Source organism: Mauremys reevesii, linkage group 1 (assembly GCF_016161935.1).
Source record: "Mauremys reevesii isolate NIE-2019 linkage group 1, ASM1616193v1, whole genome shotgun sequence".
In the NCBI taxonomy this organism is placed as follows: domain Eukaryota; kingdom Metazoa; phylum Chordata; order Testudines; family Geoemydidae; genus Mauremys; species Mauremys reevesii.
In genome coordinates this window covers 104173282-104187991 of record NC_052623.1, presented here as the reverse complement: position 1 = coordinate 104187991, position 14710 = coordinate 104173282, and the positions used below count along the sequence as shown (strand labels likewise).

Sequence of the window (14710 nt, the reverse complement as noted above, 5' to 3'; positions counted from 1 at the left end):
CAGGGCATTAGCGGGTAGGCTGGGTCCCCGAGGATCACTATAGGCATCTGCACATCCCCAACAGTTATTTTGTGGTCCGGGAAGAAACTACCTTCCTGCAGGCGTCTAAACAGACCACAGTTCCTGAAAACACGCGCATCATGAACTTTGCCCGGCCACCCGAACGTTGATGTTGGTAAAACATCCCTTATGGTCCACCAGTGCTTGCAGCACCATTGAAAAGTAGCCCGATTTCTCAGCAGCTGACTGTGGAAGAGGTGGACGATAAGGTGCAAGGAGGTGAAAACGGCCATAACTGCAGCGGGCTCCATGCTCGCAGTGCTGTGGCGTCTGCACTGTCACTGACCAGAAAAGTGCATGAACAGATTGCCCGCAGGTGCTTTCAGGGAGGGAGGGCGTGATTGATGGTTGAATGATGACAGTTACCCAAAACCACCTTCAACACATTTTTCCCCCAGCAGGCATTGGAGGCTCTACCCAGCATTCCAATGGGCAGCGGGGACTGCGGGAACTGTGGGATAGCTTCCCACAGTGCACCGCTTCCAAAGTCGACGCTTGCCCCATTAGTGTGGACTCACAAAGTCGAATTAGTGTCCTTAGTGTGGATACACAAATTCGACTTTGTAAGGTCAATTCCACAAATTCGACTTAAGTTGAATCGAACTACTCTTGTAGTAGACATACCCTAAGTAGTGAGTTAATAGATTAGATGCCAGGATATGGTGCTCAGGAATATGTAGCATAGTTCGTGACGTCTTTCAGACCAATAATGCTGGTTGTTGTGCACTCCAAATGGCTCCTGCGTGTGCAGCTCTTAACATGGAGCATTTAACATATAGTAAGGGAAGGGTGGTAGCGAGGAAACCAAAGGCCAATGCTCCCCTTTGGAGCAGGCTTTCCTTTGCAGTCTTGTTTTAGTTCTACAATATCTTCTAGTGATATTCTTTGTAGCTCCTGTTTCTTTTCTTCTTTGTTCCTATGTGCCTTGTTCATCTGGAAATTTTCTGGAGTGCTTCTCCCGTTTTTGTACCCTTTGGGAGGAGGAAAAAGGTTGGTCAGACTGGTCTTTGCACACAGAATAATCTGTCTGCCTGAAACTCAGAATAGTGTCTGAACGTTTAATTGTAGCACTTTTGCAGTTTCTTTCATGTTGGAACAATTCTTTAAGCTTTGACCGTTGTTATCTTTGGCCCTCTCCACAGGTTCTGCTCAAGTTCTACCCCAGTAGACATCAGCTAGTGATCTGAATGCATCTTATCACTAATATCATTGGCTTTCTTCTCTGATCACACAGACAGAGTTATTTCTATGCTCACAGTTAAAGCCATTAAACACAGTAGTTCTTAGCACCCTTTGTAAACTGGTGTTCTTCCACCCCAATTAGAAAAGTAGTCTGCCTTGCAAAATAAAAAAAAATAGAGAGAGTATTGTCTTGCCTTCTCCTTAGTCACATAAGATGTTTCTCAGTTCCTTGGGCTGCATTCCAAATGAAACTCTGTCACAATCCTCTAATGTAAAAGGCCCTCCAGGAAAAGACTGAATATGGCAATGCAGAACACATCCATTTTTGGACAGGTATAGAGAATGTGTGAAAGGTTGGCATGTGGCTGATTGCATCTCCAACATTCACTGTGTGTTGCCAATCTAGCCTTAAACAAATGTTCTGGAGTCAGGTAGTACCTGTTTAATATCTCGTTTTGAAAGAATCATAAGGATAAAGAACTTGAAGTATTTTTCACATTAAGCCAGGTATCTTCCCAGGTTTCTGTTGTGATACTAAGGCTAAGCTGTTTTCCCCATTTTAATTTGAGACTGAGATTGTGAGGGTAAGGCAAATTAAGCTACCTATCAGTAATTCCTACGAAGTGATTTTGTATCCATATTTCTTAACATGTTCTTCTAGAGGTGAGAGAGTTGAAACAGAACAATTGTATCCTGTCCTTGGATGAATCATTGGGCACAGCCGCTGAAAGAAGGATCTGTGAGAGAGCAGTAGCTAACATTTGTTACATATGTAATCAAATTAGGCCAGTCTATTCAAATTATGTTAAGCATAGAGTTGACCTTGATCCTGAGGCATGTGTTATCCCATAGTGGTACGAGAAGAGAATTAGTAAGATGCAGGAGTGCTGAAACAATTTGTACGGTGGGGTTACTGAGAACCATTGAACCAAACTGTAAACTCTACATATGATAGAAACCACTTCAAGCCAGTGGGTGCTGCCTCACTCCCAGCACCCCTGGTTCCAGCACCTATGGTAAGAAGGGAATGCTACAATCATAGAATTCTATAATCATAGAAGTGTAGGACTGGAAGGAACCTCAACAGGTCATCTAGTCCAGTCCCCTGCACTCAAGGCAAGACTAAGTAATAACTAGACCATCCCTGACAGGTGTTTGTCCAACCTGCTCTTAAAAACCTCCAATGATGGAGATTCTACAACCTCCCTAGGCAATTTATTCCAGCGCTTAACCACCCTGACACTTTGGAAGTTTTTCCTAATGTCCAACCTAATCTCCCTTGCCGCAGTTTAAGCCCATTGCTTTTTGTCCTAGCCTCAGAGATTGAGAACAATTTTTTATCCTCTTCCTTGTAACAACTTTTTGTGTACTTGAAAACTGTTATCATGTCATGTTATCTTCTCCAGACTAAATAAACCTAGTTTTTTATATCTTTTCTCATAGGTCATGTTTTCTTAGATAAGAAAGATTAGACAAGGCCATTCAACCCTATCAAAGGCTTTCTCTGCACCTAGAGATAAGGCTATGGAGGGAACATCTGACATCTGAGCTTGCTGGATCAAGTGAGCATTTTTTTTCTTGTATTACCAGCAGCCAATCATCCATTAATAAACCCAACTTGATCTGCATGTATAATTGATGGGAGGCTGGTGTTCAGTCACGTTGCTAAAAATTTTGCAATTATTTTGTAGTCTGTGTTCAATACAGATATGGGGTGGATGTCACCACAGTTGCAACCATCTTTATTCTTCTTTAATATTAAAGTAAATAAACCAGTTCTGATATCATCAGACATGGTTCCTTTTTGGAATGTTTCAGTAAAAACCTTTGAAAAAATACAAGATAGCTGATTACAAAATGCTTTGTAGAAATCTTTCAGAAAGCCATCCATCTCAGGGGTCTTGCTGGAATTAATATTTTTATAGCCTGTTTGACCTCTTGCATTGCTTTAGATAGCTTTGTCTACAAAACATTGTTCTGAAGTTAGAGTTTGAAAAGGCAGGCACTCGATGAAATGATCAAATTTATTAGGGTCAAATTGGTTGTCTGATTTATGTAAACACTTGATAAAATTGCTTAAATTGATTATTTATATCTATTGGTTCCAGGATGGCACTCTTGTCTTCTTGTAATAGGGAAGCAATATTGTTGTTGCCTAGTTCCACCCTAAGTCTTCTGACAAGTAGTTTTCCTGCTTTATCTCCCCATTCGTAATATCTTTGTGTGACCCTGTTGAGTGCAAATTTGATTTAAGCTGAGTAAGTATTCATTATATTTACATTTGGCCTTGATTAGAGAATGTAGGAGATTTTCATTATGTGGGTAAGTCTTATACTTTCTCTGCAATTCATCCATTTCCTGGTGCAGAGAATTTACTAATCTGAGTCTTTCTCTCTTCTTTTGGGAGGCATACTTTAAGCATTTGCCCCTTTCAGGGCTTCCCAAAAGATGGTATCTGAGGTAAATGAGTGCTTATTTTCTTGTATGAAGATAGAGATGACTGAATTAACTGTGAAACGAAACTTTGCATCTTTTAGTAGCAGAGTGTTCAGCTTCCATCTAGAAGATTTTAATGACCTTGGTAAGAATAATTGGAGCATGATCTGAAATTAATATATTATCAATAGCTGCTTCTAGGCATCCTGCAATCAGTTCTGAATACAAAAAAAAAGTCAGTTCTGGAGTAAGATGAATGTAATGTAGAGCAATGTGTATAGTCACACTCCTTGAGGTGTCTCGGTCTCCACATATCTTTTCAATCTTTTTTATTCAGGGTTGGCTTATTGTGCTGTGAGAGCTGGGTCTCATGTAATTGGATTTGTCCAGATGTCTATCTAGTGTAGTATTCCAATCACCTGCCAGTATTACAGGAAGGTCTTTTTTATTAGAATATCTTCAATGTCTTTGAAAAATTCAGATTTACCTTCCTAGAATTAACTTTTTTGAGTTAAAACAACCTTAAAGCAGAATGTATATTCTTTCAGGATCAGACTAAGACTGCATACATTGAAAAGTCATACTTTTATGAGTTAAGATTGATGTGCATCTGTTCTTAGAATTCAATGATGAATGATACTCAACACCTACCCACATCTTCTTGATTCTATTGGCATCAATGCTAGATGAGTTTCCTGCAATAAAGCTACTTGACACTTTTTTGATCTGAGGTGTCTCAGTATTTTAATTTTTTTGGAAGGTTGATTACATTCCCTCACATTCCAGCAGTGCATTCTAAGAACATTCATGACAATACGGTAGATATACTGTAGAACCTCAGACCAGTCAACCACACACCTCATTTGGAACCAGAAGTATGCAATCAGACATCAGCACAGACCAAAAAAAAAGAGAGCAAATACACTACAGCATTGTGTTAAAATACAAAGGGAAAAGTTTACAAAAAAGATTTGACAAGGTAAGGAAACTATTTCTGTGCTTGTTTCATTTAAATGAAGGTGATTAAAAGCAGCATTTTTCTTTTGCAGAGTAATGTTTCAAAACTCTATTAAGTTAATTTCAGTTGTAAACTTTTGAAAGAACAACCATAATGTTTTGTTCAGAGTTACGAACAATCTCCTTTCTGAGGTTCTACTGCAGGGCCAAGGGACGTGCTGGCCACGGCTTCCCGCCACCCCCATTGGCCTGGAACAGTGAAACATGGCCAGTGGGAGCCGTGGTCCGCCAAACCTGCCGACGCGGCAGATAAACAAACTGGCCCGGCCCGCCAGAGTGCTTATCCTGGCGAGCCGCATGCCAGAGGTTGCCGACTCCTGTTCTACAGTATTAAGATATATAACCTTATTGTAAAGATACATATTTCCCCATTGATATTGTAAAACCATATCTCTAGGATATAGTCTGTATTTATACATATTAGATACTGGTTAGTTTTGATTAATTTATGCCTTCAGTTGAGCCTCTAAGAGTGTCAGGTATACAAAGAGATCTATAATTAAATATCATGTGTCTTCCAAAGTATATTTGTAACAGAAAACAAAACAAAACAAAAATTAACAGACTTAAAACAAGCAGTGTGGGCATGTTCAGATTCCTGCTGGCATCAGTTTCATCCATTCCTCCCCTCCTATATTTTCTAATCGTCTAAACAGCTGTAAATATAAAAATATTTTAAGTCATATATTACCCTGTAAATACGATTGGGTATTCTAGAAAATATATAATACATTCCTACCTACATACATATATGCATACACATATATACAGACTCATCATATGTAAATTTACAATAGATTTGCTAAATCAAATATAAATTAGTATAAAATCTAAATATGAAAAATATTACAATATAAAAAAATCACAATCATAGTATATGAAATGCCCTGCACAAATTGAATAACAAGTATTTATTTGAGTAAGTGGCATTTAAGGTTTAGGATATAGTTTACACATCAGGAGTACTGACAATTCCATGGGACTTGTGTCTAGAAGTGCAAGTTGTGATGACTGGTGCACATAATACTTCAGTCAGTAGATGGTGCTATAAACCCCAGCTTACTGTTAAACTGTTACTCAATGCATGGGGTGGGGGGTTTATACAGTTGCTATTGCTCAGTTCAAAAGTAGATAACAGAAGAGTTCAGTCTAGCTGGTTAGCTGTTAGGAGCTGGAAGATTATATAAGCAAATATTACTATATCTATAAGGATACATAGGAAAACAAACTGATTTTTAAACTTGTTGAGGTACACTTTTTGTGATAAAAACCATTCTGCTATTTTTGGTCGAAGCTGGTCTCAGTCTTTGAAGTGTTTGCCAAGCTTCAGAGGGGGTCTTACAAAATCTTATGGAGCCTGCTAAATCTATAATGAAGGTAGATGGGTACTTCATGTTGTATCTGACTTTGGTCCCCCTCGGAATTTGCTTTATGCCATTGAATGCAGCCTTCTTTTTGTTAAGCTCAGCTGAGAAGTCAGGAAAAAGAGAAATGTTGTGGCCTTTGTACATCAGGATTTCAGATTTTCTAGCAGAATTCATTAACGTTACTTTATCATTGAACTTCAGCAGCTGGAAGATGATGGTTCTGGGCTTGCCAGACTCCTGCCTTCTAGTACCAGCATTCAATGAGCCTTTTCAATATCTAATGAGGGCAGCTGGGGGGCCAATTTAAGTATGTCAGGGAGCAGCTTCTGAAGAAAGCTGATAATATCCTTCCCCTTTAGACCCTCAGCAATGCCCAAGAGGCAAACGTTGTTTCTTTGAGAGCTATTTTCTAAGTCATCCTGTTTTTCTCCCGGTTTGTCTAGTCAAAGCTTTAAGGAGGCAGTTTCTTCTTTAATTTCACTGGTATCAATGGCAGTCTTTTGTAGCTCATTTCCCAAGGAAGCCAGTCAGGATTTTACATCACATCTTTAGAGAGGCCATAAATGTCTTTTGAGATTGAATCCAGTCGGTCTATGAGGAATTCTTACAGTGCCATCTCCCCTCCCCCCGCCCAACCCCAATTTTTTCATTGGAATCCATATGCAACTGTCTGACATTTATCCAGGGGATTTAATTTAAACTTTTATGACAGAAACTTATTGCCAATTTGCTAGGAAAGTAATTATTGATATGTGGGGAGTGAGGAGGTCTGGGACTAGGTATCCATCTTCCTCATGAGTATCAGGCTAGGCAAAGCTGTCCCCTCCTATTCTGCATAGAAATGAAGTAACTACTGAGGTCACCTAGTGAGTCTACCCACCTACCAAGGCAACACTGTTCATTATGGTACATTTTTTGTTAAAGATGGTGCAAAGATCGGATCAAAAGAAGACCCTCAAAATTTCCCATTCCCAAAGGGTGACTGAAATTCAGACCAAGAAAGTGTGCTTTTCTTCCAGTTCTTTTCAGGTAAGTCTGTCCTCAGCAGGACCAGCAAGATCAAAATCAGAACAGGAGCAGTAACTAAGAGGGTGAACATGAGTGAACATTTGCCAGCTGGCTTAGGGTAACAGAACCCTCAGAAACACCCTTTCCCAACAAGAATCCTCTAGAGCAGAAGTTGGCAGTACAGGACACCCCATGTTTATCTTGTTGTCACTGATTTTATATATCTCTATCTGCATACGGATAAATTGTCATTTCTGAGACGGTCCCATTGCGTTTTTGTATCGCATTAAGAGAGCAGACTGAAGAGGAGTTTTGAAACTGAAGAGGAGTGAAGAAATTAAATGGGACAGACAGGTAATGTGAATGGTGGGCTTTCAATGGTTCACGGACGTTAAGTAAAATGTAAAATGTTATTTGAAAAGGTCACATACTAGAAAACATCTATTTTAATAAGACATTCCTCACAGCAGTTGAAGTGAAAGTGCTGGTATGCAACACGCTAGTAACAAAAGCATTAGGGTTTTCATGCTGCAAAGTTTTCTCGTGTTTTTAAATACCATTCAAAATTATTTGAAACTGAAGTATGCAATAAACGTATGTGGGTGTGGGGAGGTCACTCTGATTTTTATTAACTTTAAACAAAACAGATGGGGAAAGTATCATATCGTGCTCCATATTTACAAAGTTGTACGTTGAGACTTGTTCACGTACGTTTGTGTGCACCTATCTTGTGCGTGCAAATAGCTAATATGTAAATGTGGGACCCTGACCCAGGGTGGATCACGTGAGTTCAGGAGTCCTGGGCTGCACTGTACTATGCTGATTGGGTGTCTGCACTAAGTTCAGCATCAGTACAGTGATCCCTGAGAAGCTTGCAGTCATCAGGTTTCTTAGGAGGAATGCTCCAGCCCAAGTCAGAAATGAAGCAGGCCATAACTCCCATGCAAATCAGAAGCGGGATCAAATCTATGAATGTGAGGTAGACTGATTGGTTATATATGCATGAACAGTATTTGCCCATGGACATGGTTATTTTGGCAACTACATACTGAAACAACTAATTCTGAAGCTAATCCTAATTGTTTCACTGTTTAACTGTTTAACTTGTCTTCCCACCTCTACTTATTTATGTAACCCACATACCTCCTGGGTGTGGTGTTTTGTCCCATCTAGTGGCACCGAGACCACTTAAAAGAGAGTTAAATGAGTCTGCTCTACAGCCTTAACTAAAAAACAGCTGGCTGTTAGCTAAGACTGTAGAGCAGACTCATTCTCTCTCTCTCTCTCTCTCTCTCTCTCTCTCTGAGTGGCATCAGTGCCACTAGATGGGACAGAACACCACACCCAGGAGGTATGTGGGTTACATTTGTCAACTGGTTATTGCATTGCAAACATAGATTGTACTCTCCAGAGAGCAGGGACAGTCTGTGTACAACACATAGCAGAATGGGACCCTGATCTCCAATCAGTGCCTCTGGATGCTACTGTAATAATAACATAATAACAATAAATAACTGACCGCGTGCTGATACCAATTGCTGACTTATGTGAACACTTCTTATATTTGCCTACCTATTTGTAAAACTGTGCAGACCCAACGTATTGAATTTAAGTCATATTTTTAATTTTTATTGCTATTCTTTATTGACTGTCTTCTTATGGGCATGGAAGAGATTAGCCTTGAAGAGGTATTTGAATGATGAAAGTGAAGTGTCTTGGAAAACTAGAAATGGGCGTGTGCCCCAGGCACGGAGTAGGCCCATACAAAAGCTGGGGGTGATGCAGTAAAAGACTATGTTGGATGTAGAAAAAGAAGCAGATTTATGGAGGGTCTCTGATAGTGAACCAAGAGTGACATCTTGACTCCATTGTAGACAATGGCAAAACTCCCATTGACGTCACTGGGGCCAGATTTTCACTTCAGAAATTTAAACCTGATGCAGAGGAGAAGGGGGAGTCAGTGGAAGGGTTCAAAAAGGGGGTGACGCTTAAGAATGCTGCTAAAAAGCAGAAGTCTCAAACAATGCAACTGCCCCTCTGTGTTACTTGAAGATAGGGATTACTGCCTTCATTTTACAGCTTTACTCAAACCCTTCCTGATGCAGATCATTTCTGAACAAAGCTGATATCCTTATGTCTTAGCTGCACAAAAATTCAAATAATATTTCATAGATGCGATTCCTGTTTTTAAATAATTAAAACATCACTTATGGAAGGACATATTATGGCTATTTCAGTCTTTATGTGCAATATTTTAAAATCTTGTTTTATAGAGACTGAGTATTGAATCCCGGCAGTCTTAATGAACAAAATTCACTTTCCAGTTTATATATTATTGCCATAATACATCTGTCATCTTGTGGTCTATTTTATATGTTTAGTCACTGCTTTCTTCTTCTAATCCCAGGGATGAACATTTTTCATAGGTTTTCACTGTACAAGGCTAGAGGAAACATCAAATTTCCTCTGGGTAATAGGTAGCAAAGCCAGCAAGGCACAGCAAGACTCTGATTGTGAAGAATGGCAAATCTGGTATCTCTTGTAAATTGTATTTTCACCGCACTGAAATTAATAAACATTCACTAAGAATAGAAGAGTTGCAATGAGATTGAAAAGGAGATTAGCACTATTTAGCATTTATACACCAACCTTCTTCTTCCAAGAACTTTACAGACATTAGCAAGAGTGATTTATCTCTCCTTTAGCATTTAGCAATTCTTCCTTCCTTCCACTCTTTGGAACGGTAGACTCTGTTCTACCGCACTCGCACTAGCAAAGATAGCTTTCTTCATGTTTGTTATTGCTCTTTTGAAAACGAGGTGCTCACTTTCCAAAGTTGTGGCTCTGGGTATGGCCCAAAGTCACAGCAGTTAATAGAACATGTAAGTCTCTATTACAAAGATCATTTTTCCCGGGAGAAAAACCGCAATAGAAATCCAGCTTTCTTTGATAAAAATGGGAGTTGAGGAAATAATTCTTGCTTGTTATGAGATTTGAGTTTGCCATTTCTGAGAATTATTTCTGATATTACGCAGTTAAAGAAATTACTCCCTCTTTTCCACCATAACTTTCTTATATGCATATGTATTTACTCACAGACAACTGGTTACTGTAGTTCCTGGGGGAAAGCCATAAGTTACACTAGGATGAAAGGGTGACATTTATGCATCACTTAATTCCCACTCAGGGCATAAATAACTGGTCTCATGCTAGCCCATTGCACAACGTGAATGGTACCCAGAATATGAGAATGTCAAACTTTTCAATTCCATTGTTCAACCAAAAGGGTCTTAATTTTACTGCTGATCCCTAGAGGAAAATATAAAGATCTTTTCTTCCGTCACTGCATAAGGGATCCACACATGTGACTCTTTAGCACTAATGCTTGTTGCTTTTTGCAACAGTTTTTCCAGGCTGACTGCTTGCTTCTCAAGAGCACCACTGTACTGTTTTATTTTCTTGAAGTTTATAAGAACACATAGCCATACAACATACAGGGTTCTGTTTTAATTCACAGAACACACAGCTTCAGGCTTACATGGCATAGGACAAATGGAATCACTGTGCATATGCAAAGGTCAGCTGGGAAGATTATATTTAAACTTGAAATACCATCTAGGAGCTTCATTAAGGGGCAGTATGGTGACCCTTAGGGCCAAATCTTGGCATCCATTGATGTCCCCTTTGCACTGCTTCAGTTGCTCAAGAGATACTTAAAGCTGACTATTGCAGCATCTGAGGATTACCTCAACTAGCATAAAGGAAACCTCACATGGTATAGGGGTGTCATAAACAGCCCCTCTTGGACAGCCTATAGCAGTGGTGGGCAACCTGCAGCCGTGGGCTGCACTCGGCCCATCAGGGTAAGCCGCTGACGGGCCTCCAGACAGTTTGTTTGCATTTGCACCACTTCCCACAGCTCCCATTGGCCAGGAACGGTGAGCTGTGGCCACTGGGAGCTGTGGGCAGCTGTGCAAATGTAAACAAACTGTCTGGGGGCCTGCCAGTGGCTTACCCTGATGGGCCAAGTGTGGCCTGTGGGCCACAGGTTACCCACCAGTGGTCTATACCCTATGTTCATCCCTTTTATAAGACTATGATAAATTTTGTATGACGTAAGCCTTGTGAGGTATCATTTGAAAACTCATAATTTGCTGATCATTTATTGTCCTGGTAAAATATGTGTGGCAACATTGTATGTAAAGTTATAAGATTCTACTGTATGACATTACTGAGACATGTTCCAAGTGTAGAAAAGCAGCCACAAAGCATTTCTTCAATGACAAAAGGCAAACTGATACCTCAGCCGGGTGTCAATGAAATCAAATGGACTATCACCAGGTTAAGCAGCCATTCTTTGGCAGGAAAGAGGGTGGGAGTGAGAAATCTACATTTTGACAAAAGAACAGCTTGAGGTTCCCAGCCACAAACACTTTCTGTCTCCTGAACCTCAGCTGGAGTTGATTTTCAAAAGAAAAAGAGAATTATAAGAAAGGGGAACAGATGCCCCAAAATACTCCTCCCTTTCTCCCTAGCCACGGCATCAACAACACCTGAAGGACAAGGAAAGTAACACTGAACTGAGGGAGGAGTCCTGGCTGAAAGGAAGCCAGCCAGTAAGATGCTGAATCATGTGGTGAGAGAAAATTTTGCATTGAATTAATTTAGCTTGTTAAGTTAGACATTAGTTGCATTTTACTTTAATTTTCTTATATCCAGTTCTGACTTTTATGTGTTGTTACTTGTAATAACTTAAAATCTTGAAATAACAGGATTTTTGTATATCACTTTCTATTAATAAAATGACGGGCTTTATATGAGCTTCTATTGTCCAGGAGGGTGCCAGGCAGTACAAGACGCACATTTCTGGGGGCAAGTCTGGGACTGGGAGTTTCCTGGTGTTGCTCTTCAGTGTAATTCAAGAATGGCTGGCCATAGCACTCATACAGTATAACTGGGAGTGATGTACATGCTGGTGTCTGTGTGTGAGCAGACCAGGAGTGATAGCTCTCACAGAGAAGCTGTGTAAAAGGCACGCCAGGGTGGAGAATTGAGGGGACACAGCTGTTCAACAGTCCAGATCGTACCGTGGGGGATACCACACCTTGGTACTGTTTCTTTAAGGGCCTGGGGCCAGGAGCCTTGCAGAGAAAGCAGGACAAGGCCCCCCCCCTCTCCCAAACAATTGGAGATGAGTTGGGAAACGGAGACAAGCATAAATGCTGATGCCTCCTCCCTCATAGCTAGGGCCCTACTAAATTCACAGCCATGAAAAACATGTCACTGACCATGAAATCTGGTCTCCCCTGTGAAATCTGATCTTTTATGTATTATTACCCTATAGCAGCATTTCTCTGACTGGGGGTCCTGACCTAAAATGGGGTTGCACAGCTATTGCAGGGGTGTCTTGGTAGTGTCATCCTTACTTCTGCACTGCCTTCAGACCCAGGCGGCCGGAGAGTGGTGGCTGCTGATTGGGAACTCATCTCTGAAGGCAGCACCCTACCAGCAGCAGCACAGAAATTAGGGTGGCCTGGTATGGGTGGGGGGTCATATGGGGGGTTGTCATGGGCTTTACATGTTTATAGTTAGCCGTTTTAAAACTACATATTCATGCTTTGTTACAACACTGTGAAATTTTAGATTTAAATATCCGAAACTGTGAAATTCAAGATTTTAAAAATGCTATGACCATGAAATTTACGAAAATGGACATGAATTTGGCAGGGCCATGCTCATAACAGTGCAGATGCCTGCAGATACTGCAGGAAGTAAGAAGAGTCCTGCAGGGCCCTGTGTGAGCCAGGGGAAGACAGCAGCAGAGGAAAGGCTGCCTGCTCAACCCTCCCAGCCTGAAAGAGGAAGGCTTGACTGGGAGAAGGGCCAGTTGGAGGAGAAGCTGCCTGAGGCTCTATGGCTGGTCTAAAGTCAACCCCAACTCCAAGGAGGCTTCTGTCTTAAGGAGAAGGACAGAGGGATTGTATTAAGTACAACCTAGCTCCAGGAGGTAGACCTGAAGCTCCTGAACAGAGATGGAAATTGACCAGGACTCTTCAATGGACACAGACTGGGTGTGAACTTCAGCAGCTAAATAAGTGAGTTACCCTCTGTAGAATGAATAAATAAACCAGCCCCTGCAAAGTAGGGTTGAATCGTCTGGTCTGGGTAATTGTTTGAAAAGACCCTAGGGGAGCTAAGCTCAATGTATCTGCAGCCCCATGATGGACCATAAGGGGAGGCTTCTGGAGAAGCATGCCCTATGACTATGCAAATCTGGAGTAACTCCACTGAGTGAAAAGGGCACTAGTATACCTGAGATCAAAATCTGTCCCCTAGCCTTCTGTTCCAGTTCTGGGTCTCTCAAGACTGAGACCTAAGTAACTCTGAATACAGGTCTCTGGAACTGAAGATCTGGGGCATTAGTCCACAGTGACGACAAGCAGTCTTTCCACAATACATTGTAGGAAAATCTACCTTTTTCTTGAGCTTTTCTACCTTCCTTTTAATCTTTGAACTTTGAGTTCAGTGGTTTATCAAGATGACTCACCTGCTTCTGTGACCAAACCATTCAATCTCATGCAGGAATCTGATATCATTATTTGGTACTTTTGAAATATATATTAGCATATATTAACATGCATTAACTTTATTAAAAAGCAACAATTTATTTGCTGCTTTGTTCTTTCAGATATGATCCACTGGTCTGTAACAATTTTTTTAAACTCTTGTAGCAAAACCATATTACAAAGTCACACAGTAGTGGGCAAATTAGATGCATGTTCATATTTTTACATAAAATGCATCTGCAAAGAGACAGATAGACATCTTGCAATTGAAAACCCATAATTTGATGTGCTGTTCTAATAATTCATTAGGGAATCCAAAGATTATACTATTTAAATTTTCAAAAATGAAATACAAAGAACTGAAATAATCAGGAAACCAAGCCAAATAACATGCTGAATATGTAGATGTAGCTTTTTCCTTTTTAGATATTACAGGAAAATATGACGAGATATTCTTCTCTTGATGTACAGTTAAAGACCCACTAGCACGCTACATTCAAAGGCAAGTATATACGCCATGTATTTTGAATGATATATTTCCACATTCCATCACATCAGTACACACATTCTAAAGCGATGTAAAATAATTGGAGGCCAACATGGACAGCTTTAAAAAATACACTGGGCTCAATCATGACTTAGCACAGCCCACAGTGCTTTAAGAGGTGATGCAGAAGTGTTCTGCCCCAGTGGGAGCTCCTAGAGACACCTTTACACTAGCTGAGGATCTGAATGCCTCCAGGACTAGAGGAGGAGTGTGGCTATTGAGGACCTGTCTACCTCTGGCACTTGCTAGAAAGGGCATTCTCGGGCTAGCAGTGCTGCTAGTGCACTGCACTCTTTGCACTCCAGAGAGCACGGGGGTCTATTTTTGTGCCAACTCTCCGCACACATACACAAGCGGTGTAAAGCTCCTTATGGTTCCTCATCACCACTTGCACACTATGGCATAGCCAGATGCCATCTGGCACAACAGTTAGAAAGAACCTGCATTATATATAGTAGCATGAGCAAACATAATTGTGCCCTCATTTTTTATTGTACTAATCACCAGAACAAATATTATTAATGTCT

The 14710-nt window shown here is 40.6% G+C and overlaps 1 long non-coding RNA gene across 4 annotated transcripts; it reads left to right on the top strand.

Moving 5' to 3' along the window:
• Positions 1-4539: 4539 nt before the first annotated feature.
• LOC120395464 lies at positions 4540-13192 on the top strand. 4 transcript variants are annotated; one of them, XR_005592639.1, is made up of 5 exons: positions 4540-4657; positions 6987-7091; positions 7362-7424; positions 11606-11706; positions 12798-13192. It is a non-coding gene; the product is annotated as an uncharacterized LOC120395464 (long non-coding RNA). The 4 variants fall into 4 exon arrangements; XR_005592640.1 differs by having other exon boundaries at positions 12714-13192; XR_005592638.1 differs by lacking the exon at positions 7362-7424.
• The last annotated feature ends 1518 nt before the right edge of the window (positions 13193-14710 follow it).